Source organism: Myotis lucifugus, unplaced genomic scaffold (genome assembly GCF_000147115.1).
Source record: "Myotis lucifugus unplaced genomic scaffold, Myoluc2.0 scaffold_889, whole genome shotgun sequence".
In the NCBI taxonomy this organism is placed as follows: domain Eukaryota; kingdom Metazoa; phylum Chordata; class Mammalia; order Chiroptera; family Vespertilionidae; genus Myotis; species Myotis lucifugus.
The window spans coordinates 144,832-160,091 of NW_005871937.1; positions in this window are offsets into that span (position 1 = coordinate 144,832).

Sequence of the window (15,260 nt, forward strand, 5' to 3'; positions counted from 1 at the left end):
CTACAAAGTTTCAGTTATAGAAGATAAATAAATCCCAGAAAAAAAAGAGACGGGGAGCTTGGGTCAACAGGGGTTGTGGCCAACCTGAAAATGGCCATCAGACCCTTACCCAGACTGGCCAGGCACCCCAGTGGGGACCCCCACCCTGAAGGGGGTGTGGCCAGCCTGAAAACAGCCCTCAGCCCCTCACCCAGACCAGGCACCCCAGCAGGACCCCCACCCTGATCCGGGACACCCTTCAGGGAAAACCAGCCGGCCCCCACCTGTGTACCAGGCCTCTATCCTATATAATAAAAGGGTAAAATGCAAATTGACCCTAACAGCAGAACGACTGGGAATGACTGGTCACTATGACACACACTGACCACCAGGGGGCAGACGCTCAATGCATGAGCTGCCCCCTGATGGTCAGTGCGCTCCCACAGGGGGAGCTCTGCTCAGCCACAAGCCAGGCTGACGGCTGCCAGCACGAGCCTCTCCCGCCTCCTCAGCAGTGCTAAGGATGTCCGACTGCAGCTTAGGCCTGCTCCCCACTGGCAAGTGGACATCCTCCGAGGGCTCCAGGGCTGCCAGAGGGATGTCTGACTGCCAGCTTGGGCCCAATCCCCCAGGGAGCGGGCCTAAGCCAGCAGGTGGACATCCCCTGAGGGATCCCAGACTGGGAGAGGGCTGAGGGATCCCCCCCACCGAGTGCACAAATTTTTGTGCACCGGGCCTCTAGTCAATAATGAGAGAGAATCATTGATCTGCTGTTTCCTGCATGCCCCCTCCTGGGGATTGAACCCACAACCCAGGCATGTGCCCTGATCAAGAATCAAACCATGACTTCCTGGTTCATGGGTAAATGCTCAACCACTGAGCCACACCGGTAGGCAAGATTTATACTCTTAAAACTACTAAACATTGTTGGAAAAACTAAAGATCTAGGAGAATCACAGCTTGCTGCTTTGTAGAAATTGACAAGACCATCCTAAAATTCATGTGGAAATGCAAGAGAACCAGAATAGCCAAAATAATCTTGAAAAATAATAAGTTGGCGGATGCACACTTCTTTTTTTTTTATATTTTATTGATGTTTTACAGAGAGGAAGGGAGAGGGACAGAGTTAGAAACATTGCTGAGAGAGAAACATCGATCAGCTGCCTCCTGCACACCCCCCATTGGGGACGTGCCCGCAACCAAGGTACATGCCCTTGACCGGAATCGAACCTGGGACCCCCCAGTCCACAGGCCGACACTCCATCCACTGAGCCAAACCGGCCAGGGCAGATGCACACTTCTTAATTTCAAAACTACAAAGGTACAGTAATCAAGATAGAGTACTGGCATAAGGATAGACATAGGCCAAATGGAATAAATTAGAGCCCTATGGTCATTTGATATTTGACAAGGATGTCAAAAAAAGTCAATGGGAGTCCTGGCGGGGTAGATCAGTTAGTTAGAGAGTCGCCTAAAATGCTGAGGTTGTGGGTTTGATCCCTAGTCACAGCACATACAAGAAATCAACCAATAAATGCATAAGTGTAATAACAAATGGATGTTTTCTCTCTAAAATCAAAATTTTTTTCAAAAAAATTCAGCCCTAGCTGGTTTGGCTCAGTGGATAGGGCATCAGCCTGTGGACTGAAGGGTTCCAGGTTTGATTCCGGTCAAGGGCACATGCCCGGGTAGTGGGCCTGATCCCCAGTGGGGGGCATGCGGGAGACAGCCGATCAATGATTCTCTGTCATCATTGATGTTTTTGTCTCTCTCCCTCTCCTTCCTCTCTGAAATCAATAAAAATATATTTTAAAAAATTCAATAGAGAAATCACAATCTTTTGACAAGTGGTGCTGGAATTTCTCCTTAAAGAGAATTTGCTTCCCTTTATTTATTTATATAGAAAATGGATTGGCAAGAAATGAATCAACATGCTGAAGTGTTCCCTCGGAAGCCTTCAAAGACCAAGTGGTAGTTACAGTGTAGAAACACTGCAGCAAAACCCCCACGAATCTCCCCCACACTGTGTCTGTCCTAGAAACCTTTAGCTGACAAAGGTCTGGGAGAGTTCAGCACTTGTATCCAAAATAGAGCTTGCAGTCCCCACCAGAAAGGTATGGGTCAGATGAGGGGCAGACAGATGAGATCCCACTGTCGTGATGACTCACTTGCCTGACCGATATCGCCAGCTGGATTTTCCTCGCTGGAAAATTGGCAGCTGCTGGACTAGAACATTCCACATTGCTGACAACAGTTCTCCTTCCCTCAGAAGACTGTTTTCTGCCATTCTTCCTGAGAACCTCACATGCTTTCTCCTTTTTTTTCCCTTTCTCTTTTATATTATTTACTAGAGGCCCGATGCATGAAATTCATGCAAGAGTAGACCTTCCTTTCCCTGGCTGCCGGGACCGGCTTCCCTCTGGCACCCAGGACCCGGGCTTCCCTCCAGCCGCCAGCAGGCACTCGGGACCCAGGCTTCCCTTGCAGCCCCAAGTTCGTCTGGAAGGTCGTCTGGAACGACATCCAGTCTAACTAGCATATTATGCTTTTATTATAGATACTAAAGGTGGGAACCCTGCCTTTATGTTCTGAACTATGCATTACAAGGGACGCAATATCCTATATAATAAAAGCCTAGGTGACGTCATGCACATCACAAGATGGCCACCCTCACATCGTCACAAGATGGCCGGCAGGGGAGGGCAGTTGGGGGTGACCAGGTCAGCAGGGGAGTGATCAGGCCAGTAGGGGAGTGGTTAGGGAGCAATCAGGCAGGCACGCAGTCAAGTGGTTAGGAGCCAGCAGTCCCGGATTGTGAGAGGGATGTCTGACATATGGTTTAGGCCCAAGGGATCGGAGATTGGAGAGGGTGCAGGCTGGGCTGAGGGACACTCCGCCCCCATGCATGAATTTCATTCACTGGGCCTCTAGTCTATATATATATATATATATAAAAGGTTAATATTCTGTGTCCCTCCGACAGTTTGACCAGTCGCTATGACGTGTACTGATCACCAGGGGGCAGATGCTCAACACAGGAGCTGCCGTGATGCGCACTGGCCATTTACAAAAAAATGGCACCATGGACCTGGCGCCGACAAAGCAACACTTGACTTCCCCTAAGTGGGACACAGGCTCCACCACCACCCTGGAGCAACACGGCACTAAATTGCAGCCAATGCTGCCGAGACCCCATGGCGCAAAATGTGGCCCACAGCCCAGCCAGGAAATGGTGGCTGTGGGCGCTGGGTAATGACGTCATGTAGCAATGCCCGGCTTCCTCTCCCTAGTAACAGGCCATTTAACAATAAACGGCACTATGGACCTGGTGCCCACAAAGCAACTTTGGCTTTCCCCAAGTGGGACACAGGCCCCACCACCACCCCGGAGCGACACCCCACCAAATAGCAGCCAATGCTGCCGAGACCCCATGGCACAAAATGTGGCCCACATTCCAGCCCAGCCCGGAATGGCGGCTGTCAGTGCCGGGTAATGACATCACATAGCAACGCCCGGCTTCCTCTCCCTAGCGACTAGCCTCCTTGCAGCTTCTTCAGCCCAGTAACACAACTTGCTTTATAACCAGGTGCAAACATTTTACAGTTTAACCAAATGTCTGTGAAGCATTTTCCCGTGCCTCATCTCGTTTGATCCTCACAGAAGTCCTGGAGTAGGCAGATAGGAGACTCGGTTGAATCCTATTTTCTTTTCATTAGCCGGAAAACGGAGATTTAGAAAGTTTAGAAACTTGACCCGACTGAAAAGAAGTAAGAAATGGTGGACCTTGAAAATGACTTCAGGTTTTCTCACTGCGCAGAATATAGTCAAACACAGCTGCAGTTAAATATTTCACCCTTTGTTCTCCCTTTGTGATCTACAATAATAGTCTGCTTTGTATTTACTGCTGTGTTGCTATTACCTGAAAGAGAGGTTGGGGTGCTTCACTGGGCTGGAAAGTTTAGCTAAATCAGAAAGTAGGTCTAATTAAGCAAGTTTATCTCTATATATAAAGCTCTCGCTGGTGCCAATCGCACACGTGTGTTTCCATCTGTCATTGTCGATTGTGAATTTGGTTGACACTTCTATTATAGAGAAAGGGCAAGTAGCGATATTAAAATATTTCTAATTAATTTCCTTTCAATGTGCATGAATTGGTGCACCAGGCCTCTAATCCTATATAATAAAAGCCTAATATGCTAAGTGTCTGGTCGACCAGTCGACCGTTCAACCAACCAAAGCGTAATATGCTAATGATATGCTAAGGCTGCTCAACCGCTCACTATGACATGCACTGACCACCAGGGGGTAGATGCTCCGATTGGTAGATTAGCTTGCTGCTGGGGTCCAGCCAATTGGGACTGAGGGAGACGAGCCGGACACACCCTGGAGCCCTCCCGCAGTCCCTCCCCGGCCCTGATCATGCACTGGTGGGGTCCCTTGGCCTGGGCTGCGCCCTCTCACAATCCGGGACCCCTCAGGGGATGTCAGACAGCCAGTTTCAGCCCGATCTCGCAGGCCAGGCCAAGGGACCCCCACTGATGCACAAATTTGTGCACCGGGCCTCTAGTACAGTGATGGCAAACCTATGACACGCGTGTCAGAAGTGACACGCGAACTCATTTTTTTGGTTTATTTTTCTTTGTTAAATGGCATTTAAATATATAAAATAAATATCAAAAATATAAGTCTTTGTTTTACTATGGTTGCAAATATCAAATTTCTATATGTGACACGGCACCAGAGTTAAGTTAGGGTTTTTCAAAATGCTGACACGCCGAGCTCAAAAGGTTCGCCATCACTGCTCTAGTATAAAGGGGCTCCGGGAATTCTCCCACTCCTTCCTTCCTCTGTCCACCTACACTGGGCCCACTTCCCCCCTGGGGTTTGGGGAAATCACTTCTTAAGATTTGAGATTCATAGAGGTGTTTTAATGAGAGGGGAGATCTGTAGCAAATTTCAGCTGCAACCCATCCTAGCTTCCTAGTCACATAAACCAGAATATTTGAACCCTAAATATACCCTCAATCCAATGTACGTTCCTTCTATTTTCTCTCCCAACCCACTAAACTATAAGTTCCATTTGGACCATATCTTCCACACCTAGTACAATATCTGGTACATAAAGAACTGAATGAATGAATTTACAAAATGATCTGGCCTCATGGTTATTAAAAAGATTTCAGTGCTGACCACCAGGTGGCTCTCATCTCCCTAAGTACCAATGGCTTTACAGGAAACCGGACACTGTTAAAGCACCTTAAGGATTTTGTGTGTTAAAGATACTGGAGTCACGCTGTTGGTTTATGGCAGAGTCAGGAACAGAACCTAACTCACAAAATATCAAAACTCTGAAGTCATACCCTGATACCTTGAAGTGCTGGATTCAAAAGAGCTCATCAAGCTGTAGCCTGGCTGCACACCCAGAACTTTAGTGACAACTTTACATTAAGCTGACAAAATCAGCAGGGCTGCCCTAGCCCGTTTGGCTCAGTGGATAGAACGTTGGCCTGTGGACTGAAGGGTATTGGGTTCGATTCCGGTCAACGGCACGTACCTTGGTTGCAGGCTCCTGGCCCTGGTTGGGGACATGCAGGAAGCAACCAATTGATGTGTCTCTCTCATATTGGTATTTCTGTCTCTCCCTCTCCCTTCCACTTTCTCTAAAAATCAATGGAAAAAATATCCTCAGGTGAGAATTAAAAAAAAAAAAATTCAGCCCTGGCTGGTTTGGATCAATGGATAGAGCACTGGCTTGCAGACTGAAGGAACCCAGGTTCGATTCCAGTCAAGGGCACATGCCTGGGTTGTGGGCTCGATCCCCAGTGGGGGACATACAGAAGCCAGCTGATCGGTGATTCTCTCTTGATGTTTCTAGGTTTCTTTCCCTCTCCCTCTCTGAAATCAATAAAAATATATTTTAAAAAAATTCAGCAGGGCTATAGCAGAACCAGTGCCCCAGGGTGAATGCTTCCGGAGGCCTGTCAGTGACAACAGCTAATTTCCCCAGAACGTTTGTGACTTCTGCAGTGAGGCTCCACGTGGGGTTTGACCATCAGCAGCAGCATCACCTGGCAACTTGCTAGAAATGCAGCTTCTCACACTCCACCCAGACCAGCTGAACCAGAAGCTCAGGAATTGGCGTTTAAGAAGCCCCTCAAGTGACTGAGGCATATTCAAGGGTTCTGTGTGAATAAAGCCCCCAGGTTCTCTCAGTGAGGGCGCTGCTGACACAATATTTCACAACTCCATTTGCAAAACTTTTTTCAAAATGAGCTATTTTGGGGTTTGAGTATTGATGTAGGTAATTTCAGCACAGCAGCCTAGGTTAAGGCCGTGTTTGAGTCCTTTGCAATCCTGCATTTTTTTTGTTTTCCTCTAGCAGATTCCCAGTCCTTCCTCCCTTTCTCTTCCTTATACAAAATCCCACATCCTCTCATCCTAACAAGATAAAACACTATGACCCAAAGATTCTGGTCCAGTTGGTCAGGGTGGTACTTGGGGGCATCAGCATCCAAGTGCTTCTGCAGTTAGCATTGAGAACCACCGCTGTATTGAAGTGTGTGTATGTATGTGTGGTGGGAGTACTTACTTTACTGGCTAGGGCTAGTTTATAGTGAGAGGCTTTAATATAAAGAAAATGTGGGCCTGGCTGGCATGGCTCAGTGGTTGAGTGTTGACCTATGAACCAGGTCACAGTTGCAAAGCTCAATCCCCAGTGGGGGGCATGCAGGAGGCAGCCGATCAATGATTCTTCTCTCACCATTGATGTTTTTCTCTCTCTCCCTCTCCCTTCCTCTCTGAAATCAACTTTTTAAAAAAGTTGCCAGTTCTGTTCCATCAAGGCACATGCCAGGCAGGGTTGTGGGCTTGATTCCCAGTAAGGGGCATGCAGGAGGCAGCCAATCAATGTTTCTCTTCCTTTCTCTCAAAAATTAATAAAAACATATTTTTAAAAATGGTTCCATTTCTAATATGATAGGTATCAATTATTATAGCCCTGAAAGGTAAAGAACTCCTTGAGTAAATTTTGAGTGTAAAGGGGCTTCTGAGATGAAAAACATTGGGAACCATGGCTGGGATCTACAGACATAACAATTTTCTGTTTCTTTTAATGTTAGCTTAAGACTGGCCTACTGGCCCTAGCTGGTTTGGCTCAGTGGATAGAGCGTTGGCTTGAAGACTGAACGTTCCCAGGTTTCATCCCAGTCAAGGGCACTAAAAAAAAAAAAAAAAAAAAAAAAAAAGACTGGCTTAATCTACTCTGTAGGAAGTCAGTTATGATGACACACGAGGGAAGTTTCTTTACACCCACTGGAAATGATACGGCCCAAAAGCCAAGAGAATAGGAAGAAACAAGTGGCCTGTCTGGGAAATGAACCAAAGCACAAAATTCATTGCAACTTTGGTTTACTCCACAGACTGCTTACTAATTAGAAATGGGAACCAGAGGCAGATGGAATATACTAGTACAATGACTTGTAAGTCATTTCAGTGGAAACTCACCCAATCCCAGACCCATGTGAGCCCCAGCAGAGGCTGTGTGGCATCTCCCTCCCCGTCACCAGGGAGGGAGATTAATTCTTTAAATTAGAGACACCAGCACAAGATTGTCATTCACTTTTCCGCATACTTTATTTGTTACAAACATACAATTTTTTAAATATAGACTGTAAAACTCCATTTGCAAAAGTCTGCTATTGTAAGGAGTACACACCAGCAGTAAGGATTCTTAAACTTTTTTCTGTGAGTTTTTCTGTCAGTTTTGCTAGTTAGTGGTAATTACGGGACCCGCCATTTTAGAGACCTGTCTGAAGCAGCCCTGCTCATCTCAAAATTGACCGCAATCTGAGCTTCAACCTCCAGGCAGTGAGATCAATAGCCCATCTAGACTCTGCTTTTGAACATTTTCAGGAAGTATGGTTTCTGAATGGATACTGCACTTTACGGATTTGTTTGAATTGCCCATGTAGCTGTTTGTTAAAGTGCATTTTTCTTTTAAAAAATAAGAGGAATAATCTTTACTCTTTAATCAAGGTACTTTAAAAATGAACTTTTTGGTCTCTCAGCAGATATTCCCAAGTTGATCCTATTACTACAAATTTTAGTGTTCTATTTACAAATATTTATAGGGTTACAGGTGGAGGGGACCTTATACATGGAAAGGTGCGGCTTCTTTTGAAGCAGAAGTCAGTCCTACAAATTCACACATAAGAACACACACTTGGTTTACAATGCACAGCAGGTGGGTATTTACACAGACTGAAGACACCCCAAAAACCCCTTTAAAGTAACTTCCATAGCTTCTCAGCCTTCCAGCCAAGATCAATTGTAAAGTGACTTTCAACCTTAGCTATAGCTGCACATCTGATTAGATCAGGAAGCTGCCTCCTGCTGTCAAGATTTGGTTTTACTTCACTCAATGCCTATAGATTCTCTACCAGCAGGACATCAGCCTCACTTTGGAGTGAAGACTCTAATGTAAGGAAGCCCTGATAGATATGACTGGAAACATCCCAGAATACAAATGGACTTTTTAAAATGATCATGGAAAAACACCTGCATATATTTGCAAAAGGAAGCATAAATCCCCACTAATTTCCCTAGAACTTTAATCTTAATATTATTCAAATATTGATCATTGAAAAAACTCAAATATACTTGGCCTGCTACCACAACATGCAAAACTGCCCACTCTTGATAAGTATGCCCTGCTCGATTTAAACTGTTTCTGCACTTGCCCAATCTATTAACTTCTAGGAAATCACAGAGCTTTTTATAAAGAGGTGGCATGTGGACTGGGAGAAAAGGGTCTACATCTCATATCTGAAGAGCTGGAAACAAAACTCCCAAATTCCTACACATGTGCTTAGTGACAGAATTTTTTCAATTTACTTAGGACTCTCCCCACAGTTATATGTTCCCAAAAAAGCAATTTTAAAAGGGGAAATATACTACTTGCTCAGCTATTTTCAAACATAAAGATTTTTTTGAATCAACCTGATCTTGTGACACAGGGTAAGAGTGGGGACAAAAGTTTGCCTTTAAGGAATAAGGGTTGGTCTAAATCAATTTTCTTGAAAGAATTAGCCATTGAAATTGAAGATAGGAAAAAAAAATGCTAGTGGACAATGAATTTGGACAGGTCTATTGTTTTCTCTCCAATATCCTGAGCCCACATTTCTTCATACCAAAGATATAACCAGCCCTCTCTTATTAATGGCAGTGAGACACTTTACATAAAACAGGGAAAATTAAATTTGCTCCTAGATTCAAAATCTGTTAATTACAAATACAGTCATATTCTCTTGCTGCTGTTCTAACATGTCTTTGCCTGTCCCAATCGGAATGTCTAATTCAAGAGGCATGAGTTAGATTTTCAAATGAAAAGCAAAAGATTGTGAATAAAGGTGATTACATTGATGACATATTTCCTATTTTATTAGGAAATATACATTCATAAAGGTCTTACTTGGATCAGAGGTACAGATAACAATTGGAAATTAATAAACCTTCATGATGCAATTTTGTTATTTTTTCATTTTCCAAATTTAATTTTTGGTACTGATAATTGCTGAAATAAGAGTCTGATGAAACGAAGTTTTAAGACTGCGAATGGTGACTTTAAGTAACAAAGTTAGCTGTAACAAGAGTCTATCTCTTAAAAAAAAAAGAGTCTATCTCTTGAAACTTCTGGGGTCTAACATTTAAAAATTAATGGGTACTTTTCTAGATTAAAAATGGGAAGTTATAATTTGCTATTTCTATCTTATAACAGGAGATCAACATGCACTTTTTCTTTTTTGTCTATATTTTTCTTAAGGTAAATGAGTTTTTTGTTTTTTCTTTTCTATAAACTATCTCCCCCTGCCCCCAGACCCACCTATATACTCATTATTCAGTTTATTCAATGGGAATAGAAAGACATCTAATTGATTTACAGTACTCTAAAACTAACCCTGAAAACTGAACCTCATTCATTTACTATAACTTCAGTGCTGTTGCTGACAAAAAAAGTTACCTTAAGGCTCAAGGGAAACAAACGTATAAACTGTGAATGCAGTATTGTTCACTATCCCATCCATTGGAAGCTAGCAAAATGCATTCTGGATCAATAATACAAACTTTCTAACATTAGGAAAGATTTCTACTCTTCATACACAGAGTTAGAATAATATTCATAAGCAGATTATCTAGGGGAGCCTGAGAAACCATGATCCACATCACACAAAGAGTCCGTGTATTTCATGATCAAAAAGTGCTTTTTCTTGAGAAATATGTCAGGGTTAAATGGCAATATACAATGTAAAATCACTCCACACTTTCTCAAGTGAAGTACAAAATGGAAAAGGAGCAAAAAGATGGGAGGCTCTGACCTCTGAACAGGCCTTATGCATGTGACTTTTAAGGGTGTATTAAATTAAAATAGTTTTTAAAGAGTTAACAGTGGGATTTTACACCACTATATATATTCTAAAACCTGAGATTGGACATCAAAGCAATCAACTTTGTACTTATTAGAGCAATTCTGATACTTCCTAAAAACAGAAGACAACTCAATTGAATTAATAACTCCCAGATCAAAACCATTAAATTTCCCCAATCAAAAAGGAGACCAATCACAAACACATTAAGTACTAAGAGTGCTGCAGAACGACTCTTGGCAAATGAGTCATTTTTACATAAGCCAAAGTCACTTTTCTCCTTCCCCTTCTCACCAATCAAGGCCACACTATTTTCAAATGAATATCTACTGAGAGATCAGTTGTGCATTAGACAAAGTACCATAATTGGGTTAAAATGAAAAAAAATTTACAGTGAAGAATACTTATGTGCATAGCTTACACACTCAAGCGTCTCCTTAATTTCATCCACCTCAAGGCAAGGTAGACGCAAGCAAATTGTCACCTTTTCATACCTTGTGTAGATCATTCTATACCCCCCTGTAAAGCCAGTCAAGGTCACATGTAACAAAGCATCCTCAGCAACTATAGTGCCTGAAGTGTGCAGCCGTTTACAGACCACTCAATATGAGGGCATTATTATAACCAGCCTCTTCTGCCCACAACCCTGCATTTTCAGATAAGACAGGATAATTGTTTTGTTTTGAGAAAACTGAAGCTTGAATCTCTTAAAAGACCTGCAATTTATTGCAAAGTGATCGAGAGGTAACAAAGGAAGCAGGTTAATGGCTGCCTGGACCCAAGGCCTCTCAATCATTTTGCAGTAAATATTATGGAAAGTGACCTGACAAGCAGCCGTGTCTGTCTCACAGCTACAGTCGCTTGCACCACCTACACGCCTCCCATAGTAACATAGGGTGTCTGGGTTTTGGTTTGGTTTTCGCTTTGATTTTTGGTGCCATCCAGATTTACACTTTGTTCTGTGCAGCATATGCACTGACAACTTCCTTTGCTGATGAGAACTGTAGTTCTACACGAATGACAGGTAGGGACAATAGAAACCAGAAAGGAATTATGGGATATACTCAGAGTTTCTTGCTCTTTCAATTCTGTTCCTAAAATTGTGGACTTTTTTCACTTCTGTAACTGCAGCAGTTTGAGAAATGAACATTCTACCAATTATTAGGAAAGACATTTTACTTCCCTATTTCTCTGGAATATAACGATTTTGAGCATGTCATTAGCTACAATGTTTGCCAAAGTCAAAAACAAGCCCTAATCACTGTATAGCAGTGGTTGAAAACAAAACATTTTCTGCCTGGATTTAACAGATTATTTCCTTTAATAAGCAATATCTATGACTGAGTTCTGAAAGATGGCCCGTTAATACCGCCTTGTTGAACAAACCACACATTAAAAGTGTAGTTTCTATTGTCCCTAGTGACTGGAAGGAGGATCAGTGAAATGCTACAATCAATCCACATCCTTCTGTAACCTTCCTGCAGTAGGAAGAGAGGCCATCAACCACCTTGCAGGAGAAACAAACCTTTGAGATTGGTTAAGACTTAAAACCCACCACTATGACATTTACCACTTAATCTTACATAGGCAGGTCAAAAATTTTAATATAAATTACTTTTCCAACACATAGCTTATGCATTCTTTGCTCCTTTTTTTTGGAGGATTCTCAAATTGATTATCTAAAGATTTACATATGATATATTACTGTTACATGGTCTAATGACTAAGAAAATTTCTCTGGTAACCAAAGCTGATTCCATATATGGTAGTGTTCTTGGCATATATTCTATATGCCTCAGACCACTTCCACATTCTTTCTATTCAGCTAATTATAGCTTAGTAGCCACGGGTGAGGATTGTGAAGACCCTGTCATTTCTACAGAATAGAAAGGCAAGGCTAGTTACTGCAATTCAGCCAAACAAAAGAACAGAAAAAAAAGAGTAAACCAACCCCTTAAAAAGGAGAGGTACCGCACCTTTGCAAAATTGAACTGGCTCACTGCAGCTGAGCAACAGAACCACCACTGAAGCAAGAAAACAAGTTGGTCTATACAGGAATTGTACATGATTTCAAAACAAAAGTTACAGCGGTCAACTAATAGCTGCAACCTTAATTTTCATTGCTGCCTCAAAGTTTGAAACTAAACAGTTTCTGCAAACCTAATGCTAGCTTCTCAGCTCCTTTACTAAAACTACTTAGGGATTTGTTCTCCGCAGCAAAGAAATAAAACACTCAAAACACATAGGTAAATACAGCAGGACATCATTGAAAACAGCTGCCTTGTAGTACAAAATACAGTACAAGTATACGGATGTCATTAAAACATCGAAAATACTATTGCTCCCATACAATTTAGGAAACATTCTTTGCAACGGAGAAAATTTTAAAAAAAAAGAAAAGCTTTAAAAAAATCTGTTTAAAAACTCTACTGTGGACGATGAGAGTAGAGAAATTGTCTGAAAAGGGCACCAATGTTTGTGGCTCTTCCACTTTTTTTTAAATCTAAGATTAATAATATTCTGAATCACAGTCTAATTTGTAAAAAAGCCTCATTTTATATACATAATTATTTCCCTCCCTCTCAGCCACAATGCATGAAAACGACCTTTTTGTATATTACTTAATTCCTAATAAATACAAAAAGATTGTATATATTGAATAATACCAAAATAAGATAATAAAAAGGGTATGCAATAAATTAAAAGGCAGCTCAAATAAAGGGCAGTCATGCAGTTAAAAAAAAACAACCACTAAGATTGTGGAGGTGGGGTTACTTGCCTCTTGGTTGAGAAGGTGTTGCACAAAGCATACCTGAAAAACTTTGGAAAGAACATAGCTCCCATTTGATTCAAAGTTACCTAGGTCTATGACACTCAAATACCTTTTGATGGGGTGGCATTAACTTGATTAGTAAAATCACTTCTACTGAAAATCCATTTAAAATATAGAAGAGGCGATCCTTGAAAACCCCAACTTTTATTCTTGAAAGACAGCTGGATAAACTGGCAAAAGCCAGTTTTGTTGAAATTTCAAGATGGTATAAAAATGCTTCCATATAGTCAGCATATTCACGTTCACTTCGGCTCCATTCAGATGGATTTCAGCTTCCAAAGGGCACACTGCTTGCTAGACACACATCCATCTTTTGCCAACTTTGATTGTGAGGTACTAATACAATGGATCAAGTTTTTAAAATTTTATTTAAAAAGAATAAATGATGCTGGAATTCTGGACCTGAGGATCTTTAGTATTTGAACAAATCCACAGATTAAACTGAAGGTAGAGGAAGACTTCAGTTTTCGTTATTTCCAACTTTTCTGTTAGATGTATATTCCATTAAAGCTCAGGCTTGTAGCCACACTGTTCCTTTTTCAAGTTTTGTGGTTTAAAATCCAGACAACCAGTGGCCGAAACAGCCGAATTAGCCTTAATTCACTGGCTCACATGGTGGAGCCACAGGGATCTGGCTCTCATTCATACCTAAGCCATTTCTTGGTAATGACCTCCATGTTTAAGAGATCAGGGGGAAGAACTTTAGTGAGCAGCAACCAATCCACTCAAACCGTTTTTTCCTTGTGCTTTATGCCTGATTTTTTTCTTGTGCCTATCTCAGCAACCCCGATGTAAAACTGCTCTTTCATCTTCAAAATTTTTTGCCAACTTTTAAAATATTTTAGTAACCAATTCCAGTTCAAGGTTTGACTTCTGAATCCATTTGCATCCTGGAAGACAATTCTGCAAAGACAAGACACTGGCCTTGGTCCAGATATGGTGCAAAGCCTTTAATCTTCAACAAAATGGACCCAATTTGTTTTCGTATTCCCCGGTGACTTTTTGAATTCCTATTTTGCCTTGTCCATGATTAAAGTTGCATTCCTTTTCATTAAACCTGTACCCTCAGAACTGGGTAACTGCAAAGGTCTCTCTCTTCTCAAGAATTCCATGAAGACCTAAATCCAAAATGCTGATTTCAATGGAGGTGAAGGAATAGACACTGCAATAGTAAGGTCTGGAGAGATCTTTAGGTTCCCAAGCACAACACAAGTTCAGCTGTTATCACGAGGTCTGGGTAACTCGGAAGTGTTCCTTGGCCCAGGGTGTGGGAGGACCTAGCCCCCACCGGGGTTACCCCGATGGGCGTCGGACCCTCAGCGGGGAAACCACAGAAGCTGGGACTATTTTGCTCGGGTGAGGAGACGCTGTTCTCTTTGCAGGTTGCTGTCCGCTCCTTGGAACTTGACGGCTTTTTTTCTCTAATTGTCCGTGACTGTCCTCTTATGGTGATGTCTCGTAATTAACTACATTATTTTAAATGTTGTTTTCTCCCTGTGGGCCTCCCTTGCTCCCCCACCAGCTCACTGGGGATGAGACGAGGGGATGGAGGTGGGGGCGGAGGCCCGGAGGGGAAGCGGCGTGTTTCAGTCCTCATCCACCTCCTCGCCCTCGGACTCGTCCCCGCCGCCGCTGCCCCCGCCGCGCCGCTCGTAGAGCTTATCCCGCTGGCGCTCCTGGATCTCCTTCATCTCCTCCGCATACCGGCAGAAGGCGCCCCCGAACTTGCCCCAGGCCTTGAAGGGGACGGTGATGGCGTTGCGGTAGGACGGCTTCACCTCGCTCACGCGCAGGAACACCCCGTACTTGTTGCAGCCCCACGTCAAAGAAGAAGCGCTTCGAGTCCACGGGGATGGAGGTGCCTTCCGGGAGCTCCCCCGAACGGGCCCGCCCCCGGGGCCCGTGCACTCGCATCGACACCGGCCACAACATAGTCGTCCTCGCCCCCCGAGTCCTCCCATAACCTTTGTCAACGTCTTCCGCGAATCTCGATGAAGCCCGCTTCGGGAAGTGCGATACTCTGGCTG